Source organism: Halictus rubicundus, chromosome 6 (assembly GCF_050948215.1).
Source record: "Halictus rubicundus isolate RS-2024b chromosome 6, iyHalRubi1_principal, whole genome shotgun sequence".
NCBI lineage: Eukaryota > Metazoa > Arthropoda > Insecta > Hymenoptera > Halictidae > Halictus > Halictus rubicundus.
Window position 1 is genome coordinate 15,770,329 of NC_135154.1, and position 12,304 is coordinate 15,782,632.

Consider the following 12,304-nt stretch of genomic DNA (forward strand, 5'->3'; position numbering starts at 1 on the left):
CGAGGCGCGACGGAGCAGCCGGCCCCGGATAAATATTCGGAATAGTTTCAAGGGCCGCCGACCGAACAGGAAAATATCATTCCCGCGAACTTTTTGATGAATAAGGAATTAAAACTTTAACGAATCCTTGAAACGAATTTCTGATTCCGGCACGGTGCAACTCGCGTAATAAGGTTTCCACCCTTTTCTTTTCCGGAGCGCAAACGAGCAGGAGGCCGCTGAATTTAAATAATTTAATACGTCCCTGACGAACTTTTAATTCGTTTCGCTTGATTATTCTCACGTTTTTCTTTGCAGTTGCGAAATTACGACCCGCTTTAAATATCCTTCTGGGGGACGCGTTATTCAACCGCGGGAATAAAACCAACTTCCGGTTACCGTTTCCTGTCGTGTCGTCGCTCCGCAACGACGCGACCGTGTTTCTTTTACAATTTCCCCCGTAATCCCTTCGGAAATGCATTTGGGACGAACTTTAAGGTTTTCTCCCCCGGCACCCGGTGTGTTCTCAGTTTCCTCCTTTTTTTTTCCTTTCGCTCTCTCTCCCCTCCCCCAACCCCTCCCTCTCTCTCTCTCTCTGTCCCTTTCATATTTATTAAAACCGTGCAGTTAGTGTTCCGTAATTCTAGCAGGAATTGCGTCGTGCGGCCACTGCGAAATTGAGAATAAAACTACGGATAGAGGGCGGCAGATCCGCGAAAGGCTCCTCTTTTTTCCCGGGGGTTGCGGTCAATGCAGGTTGGAGAGAACCCTGGTCCAGTTATAAACTTCTGCGAGAACGGGATCGAAAATTCCCCGGGCGGAAATAAAAGTAAATTAAAGCGCACGTGGCCGGTTGTTTAAAATGTAACAGCCAATTACTGACCTCCCGCCGTTGCATCGGACTCGTCGATCGCGTCAGCGTTCAAAGTTCCTACACGATTCTACGCCGATTCCTCGCGAGGTTATACCGCGCGATACCTCGCGCCTGTTGCTCGCCGATCCTTTACGAATTTCCGCAGAAAATGATTTTACATGCGCCCATTGTCCTCCCGCTGTGCCAGTTCGATTCTTACCGAGCACCGTCTCTCTTTATCTTAAGAAAGAATTACCGTAAAAGTGGCACCGGTTTTTTTTTTTAATTACGTTACGCGTGTAATAATCGTAGTAAAATTTTGCGCGGGACATACGAAAGAACGTGTAAAGTAGTTACCTGGCGAAAGAAACATGGGAAGAGTATTTCTCCTGAAATGCGGCGCTTAATTATCCTAAGTGTATAAATTGTTGTGCGCGAATCTTTGCAATTACTTTTTGGAACGAAACAGAATGTAAATATGTTCTTTACAACGACCGGGTTTCTTTAACAAGTTGTGAACAAATAGTCCAAGTTTTCGTAACGGAACGGATCGCAAAAAGATTTGGATTTCGGAATCCTGTTCACGATTTTTACATCCGTTTTAACTCCGTGCTCTTGATGTAATCGCCTTAAGAATGAAATATGAAAGTACAATTTCATTTTAACGGTAAGTCAAATGTATTACGCTTTTTCTCCCTTCCCGTGTAATTCTCTAAATCCGATTTCTGAAAAAGTTCCATATCTTCCCTTCGTGCTCATTGTTCCCGGCTCTTGGAATTACATTGAATTAATGCACGGCGAAGGAATAGTTACTAGTAGAAATGTTCTTCCGCAGCACGGAAAAATTTAGTTTGCCGTTTGCGTCGTAATTTAGGCCCTCGAGTGCTCGAACATTTTTAAGATGATACATTGCCAAATTGATCGATTTAATTCGAGTGACTACAATCGAGAACAGTGGTTTCAATTTGATACGTAGATTTATACGTATGGTGTATTGGAAGAGGACGCTGTTATTGGCTGGCAATGTTTAAATAACAGAATCAACAATTCCACTGTGTTTTCGCAATGTTGATATTTCAAAAGACACAAAACCCCATATTGTGGTTCGGCTCTGTGTGTCTAGTTTCATGTGCTCATAGTTCTGTCACGGTACAGTGAATTCTCGATATATGTCAACAACACAAGGTGTTATGTTTACACTCCTCGGCGCCCGAGGCCTCTCGAGCTTCCTAGCCCCTCACGGGGTATACCCCGCGGTAGTGGGGATAACTCCGCGACGTTTACCGTCCAGGCCTTGGCGACATATATAGAGAAATCACTGTACCTCGTCTGTGATATAGTATTGCAATCTTTACTCGCAAATACGGCGCTACTAAATTTGCAATTAAAAAATATTCAATTATCTTCTCAACTAGGGATTCCAAGAAAACCAAACAAGATACAAATATTATTAGAGTACCAAGCTTTTTATATCCCACGTTAGTGGACAGTTGTGTGCGCTGTGATTGCATAGAATCTGCAGTCTAGTGATTACATTTTATAATGAAACTTCATATATTGTTTAGATGCATTTTAATCCCGGCGCAATAAAGAACGTTATTTCCGCCGAACGAATAAACGAGCAAAACGTTGCTCGCTAATACCGGTTTTCACAATTCGCAGTGTTTGTCTACTTAAGAGAAACGCCGGTGATGCAACATCGTGTTTGCCTCTCGACTCGATCATCCCCGGACGTGCAACGTTAAATCTCTGTTATCGGCAAGAAAGCCTCTCTCTCTCTCTCTCTCCCTTTCAGATTCTCCTATTTCCCTTTTTCTTTTGCTCTTTATTTTTCGTTCGAGTCCCGCCGCCGTCGCTATCCTCCTGTAAGAGGATCATTCTCGCGTAGTTTTTATCTTCCATTCCGTTCGTGTCCCTTACGCTCCTTTTAAACCAGCCAATTCGCCTCTCGAACGAGAAAGCGGTCTGGGGACGAAATGCAGGAAGAGCGCGGAATTATCCGCTTTCTAGCGGATAGCCAGTTATCCAGGGTACGATTACGCTCGAGTTATGTCCGGATGTCCTGCCGACGTTGAGCTCGGGCTATCGTCTCTTTTTGCTGGTCGCGAGTGAGGAAATTGTTTCGCTCACGGGTACTCCCGAGTACATCCAAGGACAGACGATAATCCAAAATTCTATTTTTTGCCGTTCCTCCCGTGATCGTTTCGTTCTCGCCTTGGATTATATCCGGCCGAAGAAGAAACGCTGCTTTAGCCCGCCTTCGTTCCCGGCGTGCTAATATTTTCCAAATTAAAAAAGCTCCCCACGAAATACACGGATTTTTAGCTTGGAAAATACAGGCGAAAATATTACGACTGTAATTTCGCATAATTCACAGCCGCGATGTTTTTTATTATAAAGTGGACTGGGGTAAAACCGACTGAGAAATTGTAAAGTTTACTTTAAACTGATGTCTTTTCTATCTGTTCCACTAAAACCTAATAATCTCAGTGTTTTTATTTATCTTCTGAAACTTATGATTTTCTTAATAAATTAAAAACAGTGCTGCCAGGGCACTAAAAATTATTGAATCTTATTTCCTTATATTATGGGGCAAAAGCGGAATTATTATTAGTAATAAAATAACATAGAAATAAAAATTCGTAGAATACATGGCAGCCATCTATGTTGATCATTGAATACCAACCAAAGGAAGATTTCTACCTTACAGTTGGTACAATGCAACGTATATTCGAATAAATAGGGTGCGAATTTGCCCCGTGTACGGATTTACCCCACTGCACCTTACCGATTGTAAATTATAGCAAAACGGTGAAAATACAGTTGTAGTCCACGGGTCACTTACAAAATCCCAAAGCAAGAGTTTGAACAGAACGATGAGAGTACCCCCTCAGGAGGTTGATGGTTAATTTTTCAGAGGCAATGGTTGCTCCGAAAATGAATTATCCAGAGTTTCTGGAGCAGAGGCTGACCGTATCGAAGGCTGTGTGCTCTGCGGATTGTCGATCGATTGATACCTGGAAACGGGGGCATTTAAAATTCGAGGTTCGCGCGGCCGATGATGATGATGGCACCCTGCATGAGATTTTCCCCGCGCCTGTACATCGTATCGTCTTAATTTTATTCCGGGGAGGAGCCGAGCGTACGTAACCAGCCGCCTCCGTTTACATTTAACACACCGGAAGACCAGTTGCAGCATCGTTATCGGTCTTTTCCCGTTCTTTTTAGCTTATCGTCTTCCACCAACGCGCGCTGCGAAGATACTCGAGAGGATGAATGTTCGAGTCGATGGCTCTCGATGGTGAAGTGGATGAAGGCCTGCGGTACATAAGTCTGGCCCATTAATCAGTTCGCAAACGGCATTTCGCAAGCTCCCGGGGCTTGGGATTCGAACCAACGGTATCGGCTGGTCTACCCTTTTCACGATTTATGTGGGCCTGACGTACGTTGATCTTCTTACGATACGATAGCGGGTCCCCGAAATGTTGCAATTTTTCTACCGGCTCGTCGTTATCGATATTCAACAAATATCTCGCCGGCCTTCTCTCCTTGTCCATTCGTTCTCCGTTATCCTTTCGTTTGTCGGTACATTGAACTGTTTGCGAAACCGGGGACCATATAAATTCGCGGATACACGCTCGGACATCGTGAATTACGGCCTCGGCCATTTCTTGCAGTATAAAGTCGTACTCGTCGCTCTAAAAATCATTTCCTTTCACTACGAATCGTTTCAAATTCATTTTCCTTTAAACGAACGACTAACACAAAGGTAAGTTTCAACGTTCAATTCTGTACGAAGAAGTCGGACAATTTATTTTATTGACCTAGTATTGAAATAAAACAGATAATTTGAAAATGAAGCTCAAATCCAGGAGTGTCAGGGTGTCGCTTTCACTGCTACCGTAAAGCGATTTGTGAGAAGCCCAGGAAGCGGTAAATGTTTTTTGGATGTTGAGTTTTAGGGAGAGTGTTGAAATAATGTAGTCACATTGTAAGTAAAACGCTTTGGCTTTTACAATGTAACAACTTGTAAAAAGCCTAATGGAGTGTGCGTGATACGTCGAAATGACGATCGGAAGAAAAATGACGATCGACACGAGACGAAAGTGGGGAAGACGTTAGTTGCACGTCCACCCAAGTTGTCAGTTCGACAAAAGAATCGGTTTGGGCAGGACATACCTGGTACATATAATAAGTTCGACAAAAGAATCGGTTTGGGCAGGACATACCTGGTACATATAATAAATTCGACACAAGAGTCGGTTTAGGCAGGACATACCTGTTATATATATCAAGTTCACAGTTCCAAGTTTTTGTATTAAAGAAAGTTCCTTATTCACTAACGCTGTGCTTTATGATAGGAGAAACACCATTCCTATCGTATCCTCAACACCTACAAATTGACACTTTGAACGCCGAACTAGAAACCCCAAAAGTTCCATAAAATCAAAGTAAGTTATTCAATGAAATAAAAATTGAAAAAAATTAAATGTATGGTAGTAGTCCTCCAACTTTCTTGTATGTTACAGATCCTAATAAAATTTGGTACAATGAACATATCAACGTAAAAATTCATTTTGACGTGGCAGTCAACGTGTTAAAGGTTGCTCAGAACATCCTCTTCTAATATTAAATATTATTAATATTAAATAAGTAAAGTCTTGATCCGAGCCCAGTCCTCGGGTCCGTGCTGTGACATAGATCGTGTAGGGCTACTATTTCCTCGTGACCGCGTATGCCGCCCCAGTGGAGTCGAACTGACTAAGATCGTGTAGCTCCGTTCGGCTTAGATCAAGACTTTACTGTACTAAAAAAATCATCGAACACACCGTTCGGGTATAAGCGCGATTAAACAGAGACTGTAGCTGTTGCCCTTCGGCAAATCCTAGATTCTGAAGCACCACCGATCGCGTTTCGCACACGATGTTCCCGAACTTTTTCAACAGTATTTTTAGCGGACGCAATTGTCGGCGGTTTTATTCATCCGGCAATTTGTTAGTCCCCGCAGTCTACTGCATTTATGCGGCGGCTCCGGGGCTCTTCTCTCGCGAAGGAACAGCCAGGGTTTGGCTTCGGAGCCGGTTTAGGGCACGGCACGCGGTTCTTTCATCGGGCTCGCCCGGGGAATTTGAGCGTGGGCCAATAACCCTGGCGGATCTCCGGGTATTATACGAAGAAGGAACTATTTATTAGGCGCATGGAGTCCAGGGGTGGGGACGACATTCTCCGCCTAATCCGCGAGGCAACACGGCGAGGAGAGCCGGACAAGTTGCCATTGTTCCTAGAAGCTCGGGAACTCCGCGGGCCCCGCGCGAATCCTCCCTTCTGTTTCGGGACATCCACCTTCCATCCCGCTCTTCCAACTAGATTTACCTAGGTCATTGTGCCGCGTTTTCCGAGCGACGGTACCAATATACCAGGATATAGGGCCGACGAGGCCATTGCAATCCGCCTCGACACGACCTGTTACAAACAGGACGAAAGACCACGACCGGCGGCGGCCCGTTCTCGTTTCGAGGCCGGTGCTGAATAACGTCCTCTTCGTCGCCTAATGACGCTCCTAATCTTTGCATTGTCTTCCCGGCTACACGGTATTCTTCGAGTAAACCTCCCGAAATGCCGCGCTATTCATCCTGCCGACCGGCTGACGTATGATACCTGGAACACACAACGTTTGCGATGTTAAGTGGCGGAATTGCGATCCCGGGGACACGTCAATATCGCGGAACGGCGGACGAGGTGAGCATGTGTACAATGGCATTTCGCTAGCAAGCTGCTTACGCTCGTTCGAGGATGTTACCGACGTCGTCGGAGTCCTTGCCTTTCGCGCGGAACCGCAGCGATCGGTACGGTGGAAGAAAACGGTGTACCTGAATGGCGAAACTGGCTTGGAAAACGGCACCGCTGAGACCATGATAGTTTCGAATTATTATGTCGAGCAGGTCGGAAATGATTTGATCGGGACGCATTGTGTCGAGAGAAGAAATGTGTTTTGTAACGTGGACGACACGTTCTGTTGGTGCAAACTCAACGGAGAATCTGATCTCGTGGTTAACGAAATCCCACGTCAAAGTTTATGGTTGTTAAGTCCTCCGCTTTTGAAACGATTCGATCAGGATACGTCGTCGAGAGAAATTTGCAACAGAGGGAATATTCGTTGTAACGTGACTGCTGTATTCTGTTGATCTAAGCACCATAGATACCACCTCGTCTGACAGATACCAGAATGGCCACCAATTTGGCTGAATGGTGGAACTGTCCCATGACAAAGTTGCGAGTTATTAAGTTAAGCAATTCCGAAGTTTTTTTTTTTTATTTATTTATTGCTTTAAACCAAGTGGTTTATATAGCAAGTACAATATTATTACATCTAGCTTACATTAAGTAGGTTTACACTGTGTCTAAAGTCTAACGGAACATTGTTTAAGGAAATTATAAATTATTTTCAGTCCTTTTATGTCAGGTTTACATAAGAAGGAACTAATACAAAGAGGGAAACAGTACTTGCCTTTGAGGAGCTTTGTTTCCAATGTATTGCGTTCGTTTTCATAGTCTGGGCATTGCCATATAACATGATTTGGCAATTCCGAAGTTATTCGATCGGAATGCGCTGTCCAGAGAAATTTACAACGGAGTAAATGTTTGTTGTAATATAGCTGCCGCGTTCTGTTGATTCAAACTTCATGGGGAACCTAATTTCATGGGGACCAAAATGGTCACCGGTTTAACAGAATTCGGCGTGACGAAGTTTGGGATCGTGAAGTTGAACAATTTTGAAAGTATTCGATCGGAATGCATAATATAGATTACCAAATAAAGACATTGGAAGAATCTACAAATTGGCTTTTATTGTCATATTATTGTCTAGTGATAAATTCAGTTAATTACTATGTGTATCTTACAATTAGTAGAAGTGAAAATTTTTATTTCCCGTAACGATCCGCAATGAAATAATAAATAATGACGTGGTAATTGAAGGTAATCGATCAACAATGAAGCTTGTTGGTCCTGAAATGTTGTGTTTTCCTTGCACGCGATCAAGACGGCAGAGACGGGTTGCATAGACACCGTTTAAACAGGCCGTGAAACGTTTATTAACGTCAACAAAACTTAGCCTGTTCGATTCGTTAATGTTAAGAGCGCGAGCAAGTGCGTCGTCGGCAGAGCCCTCGTTTACTTAACGTTTCTCATTAGCCTATTAGGAAACTTCGGCTGCTCATTACTCGAACGTCGAGACATTCGGGAGTTGCGTCGAGTCTTGTGTACTTTGCTTTGTGCGGCCGATAAAAAGAGTTCCGGTTTCCGATTAATTCGTCGACACTGTTCGGCTTTTATTGCACCGTTCGTGTTTTAATATAGTCTAGACAATCTATGGAAAATATGCCATAAATGCGAACCGCGTTTCGGCGTCTCTTGTGTCCACATTCGATACATTTTTATGTTCAATTTTATACATTCGATATTCCAAAGATAAAATACTGTGATAAAGTTACAGAAGAATTCATAAAAATGTGTACACTTCTCCATGATATTTTAACTCTTCATGGAAAATATAATTTTTATGCTTTTATCAAATTAATAATATTATTGTGAACTAGAATTACCTACCGATGTTCATTGCTTTATAACAATGGATTTGATTTTGTAGGATTTTGATACTTGAATGAAGAAATTGATTTAAACATTTCTGAGGCAAAGGTAATATAGATCTATGGTTCTAAAAGAAAATATTCGTACATTTGTGCCATATAAAAATTGCAAGCAGGAGATAAAGCTGCTCTGTCAAAAGAGAATTAATTAAAAATGAAGCATTTTCGTGCTTCAGATTGCAGGCTTATCTCCGTCGGAAGAAGAAGCAAGAAAGACATTAGGAGGAAAATGTTCGGTAAATTTTTCAATTAAGGAAGGCACGCATCCAGGACGTATTATGGTGGATATAATTAAACGAGGGAAGGTCGTATTCGTTTGGTCGAAATGATCGATAGCCCTCCTGTATTTGAGGAACGTTTCGCACTCGAGGATACCAATTAAGTGTATTTTTATCGGACGGAGCCACGCCCACGTGGCCCGCGCGATATATCATCTTTTTGGTAGTGCCTCATAACACGAAGTTTCGAGATCAAGCGACGATTTATGCCAGTTGGCTCGGGACAGAATCAATTCGTACGTTGTTTCTCTGTTCCTTCGGGGATTCGACCATATTGCTGTCGCTATTGGACTGTGCAGTTTAATTTAATTTTCTATGATGGCGTCAGTTTCGACACACGTCGAATTAAGAGACAGAACGGTATAAGATGCTCAGACAAAAATTAGATTAATAATATCACGTAACAAGAATCAACGAATATTTCTCGTCTCGCGGTTTCGTCGAAACTCTTTAAATCGTTAAACAGAATTGAATAACATTAAAATTGGACGTACAATACTTGAATTTAATTGTAAAAGAATTTGCTAATCCTATTATAGTTTGTAGGATATGCAGATTATCTCATAAGTGCATTAAATGTGGTGCTATTCAAATTATTAAAACAGGTACGCGACATTAAAATTCAAGCAATTTAATTTAACCGCGAAGAAAGCGTTTATTAAAAATTCGTAATTAAATTTATAATTGTGAAACGTGACAGGCGAAAGTGAACCGATCTAATCTGAATGTGAACGTAATTCGAAAGATAGTATCTAATTGTTGTCGCGGAATGAAAGGGAGAATATTTGCGTAGTTTGTAGCAGGCAGAATTCAATTGTGAAGCCACCTGCTCGGAAATATCCGAGCCCTAACCTGGATCATATCAATTTGCAATAATTGTAGAAGCACTTAGGCCTCGAACGCTCAGGAGCTATGAAATTTGCAGCAAGTAGATACTCTACAGTCAGTTTGGAAGCAATCGGTTTGGATCAGATTGTGCTAACTAGTTTTGGAAGCAATCAGGCTTCTATTAATCGGTACAGTGAGTTAGAGTACAAGGAGCACTCGGGTTTCAAGAAATGCAGTGACTAACCAAGCTCGGTTACATAGTTGAAATACTTTCGCCTCTGTCATCGCCTGCTTGCTATGTACAGGCAACCGTGTTTGTTGAGATAAATGGATTACAAACGTCAAACCTCGATGGCGAATATTTGCACCGCAGAAAGGTATGAAACGGGTTTCTTTCTTTTGCAACACATTGCGTTTTCTCTAAACAATTATTTGATCGTCCAATTCTTTTCCGTTGGAAATAGAAGAGCGGAATCATTTGAATGAAAGTGACTCGAAAATATTTTTCATTCGATACATTTGTTAAACCTTTAGTCACGTAAGAATCATATTATATATAAATATGTTCCATTTCATATCAACAGAAATATTCCATTAAATCTGTCTCCGTTAATGCATATTTATTCAATAGGATACAGTTAATTAACCGTAAATGTCGTTACAGTCTCTATATAATCCTCTCAACGTTGGACATGTACTTACAAAAAAAGCCTGCCTTAATTAAAAACTTTTCCGCGTATGCCGTATTTACAACAAATCTGTCTTCTCGTGTTTCGTTGATTACCAGTTTTGTTTTCGCCATTTCCAAGCTTTCAAAGTCTGCAAAATGTTTCTCAAAACGTTGAAATGTTTAATATTTCATAATATACCTAAAGAATTAAGAAAAACCAAGCATAGCTCCGTTTATAGTCGAAAAAACGTCAAAAAACTGGTTTTCATTTTTTTAACGACGTACCTGACCAACGAGACTAAAAAACAATTAAGAGTAATGCTTAAAGCAATATCTTATTGCTGAATTAATACAAAAGATATCTCTTTTAAGCTTTTAAATATAATATCTGCATTTTTCCAAAATTTTTCACGTTTCTCATTTTTCACATCCATAATTTGCAAGTAAAAAAATCGGAAAAACTCCATAACATGTGGTGTGGTGGTTAAAATGTATCAGGTTTTTTTCAGAATTTTTTATTGCTATTGAATGGGTAAAATGGTGTAAAAACTGATTTTTCGATTTTTCCTTCTGACTACCTTTGTAGGCGAGGTATGGGGTTGAAATTTGACAGGAAGTATTATTTCTTGGTAGGCTACAGAACAGGACAACGTTCCATTAGAATAGACTTGTTATTTTACATAAAAAAAAAAATATTCGACTAAATGTGGTGGACTTTTTCGGGTTCAATTTTTCCACGAAACGACTGGCTGCGCTCGATAGAAAAATTTCACAGGACGGTTCGACGAGAGCATAAATAAGCACTCGATGATTAATTGACGGACATGCGGCGACTACGTTGTCGATTATCGAGCGATTTGATGAAGAGCGTCTGGTCGACAGCAGCCGTTCGCGTCGAGCGGACCGAACGGAGGGGTTGCATCGCCATTTTGAGTCTCTGTCTAGATGCATGCATTTCAGATTATGCACTCGATTCCAGTGCCGGCAGTAATCGTTTGGTCAGAGGTGCTTCCGCGACTTGTCACCAACCGTAAACGAAGATATTTCTCGTTCGACAATGACGGATAGGCGTGAGCACCGCTGAAGTAATCTAGACTCTATTGCCACTATCAGATTCGCCGATCAGGGCTACTTGCTTCTCTTTGAACCAACCGGGTCAACCGGCTGCCAGTGTCAACATGCCGGAAATGCTCCTATAACGGTCCCCCTTCATCAGCCACAGACGCTTCTTAGCCTCGTCCTCTTGCAATCTTTTTTCCCTGGCCTGTCATCGCAACCGGGCCTGCGTCCTATGCACATTTTTTTTAATGGATCATGCAGTCGCATCACGCCCACGCATTCTTAACTAGTCTGCCTAGGTCGCCGCAGGAACATTTTTATTTTACAGACGGAGCGACAAAACGAAACGTCGCTGCGAAACTCTTGAGGCTAATTTGAAAATTTTAATAGAAATTGCTACAAACATCATTTCTCGTATGGTATATTCAATCATTTGTTGTACGCTTTTTACACGCGTATTTAACGTTTAAGAACGTATAAAATTCATCATTTGCAGTAAGTACGCAGATATACCGTTTATATAAAATTGTTCGAACAATTTTTATAACGAGCCTAACAGTGCAGTCTAAGTAAAAAGCAACGAGAGTCTCTAACGTTAAGAATTTTCAAATTGAATTTCCTCATGATTACTGTGGAATATAGTTCGTACAATGAAGCCTCTCAACCTTAATTGAACCGTTTTCTCCACATAACAGGCAAAAAGGCATGATTCGTTCAGCTTAATTGAACTTTTTCGGAGGGTGTTTACATGGCCGAGGTGGCTTGTTAAATGAAAACGTCTTGCTTGCAGACCGAATGGCGCGGGAATGGAAAAATTCACGACGTACGAGATTAATGTCCGCGCGGAAGAGAAAAGAAAGAGAGGGAAGGTACGCTTGCACCCCGATGCGGGGTGTTTTATCAAGTTGCACACTTCTGAACAAAGGATGAGCAACCGGAGAACTTGCGACGCCTGGCGAGCTCGACCGATTCGTTTCGAAGTTCCCTC